The following is a 496-nucleotide window of genomic DNA, read 5'->3' on the forward strand; positions in this document are numbered from 1 at the left end:
AACACCAAAACATCACATACACAACACAACAACACATAACATACATACACATAACACACACACACACAACACATAACATACACACACACACACACACACACACACACACAACACACAAAAAATAAACAAACACACAAACAAAAAACTCATTCTCACACTCACACACAAACACACTCATTCATAGACACACACACACACACCAGTACACACACACGCTCACATCAGTACACACACCAGTACACACACACACGCTCACATCAGTACACACACACAACACAACACACACACACACCCCCACAAACACACACACACACACAACAACACATCACATACACACAACAACACATCACATACACACACACACATACACACACACACATCACATACATACACACACACACACAACAACACATCACATACATACACAAAAACACATCACATACACACACACACACACAACAACACATCACATACAGACAACAACACATCACATACA

Source organism: Sinocyclocheilus grahami, unplaced genomic scaffold (assembly GCF_001515645.1).
Source record: "Sinocyclocheilus grahami isolate Dianchi unplaced genomic scaffold, SAMN03320097.WGS_v1.1 scaffold911.1, whole genome shotgun sequence".
NCBI classification, from domain to species: domain Eukaryota; kingdom Metazoa; phylum Chordata; class Actinopteri; order Cypriniformes; family Cyprinidae; genus Sinocyclocheilus; species Sinocyclocheilus grahami.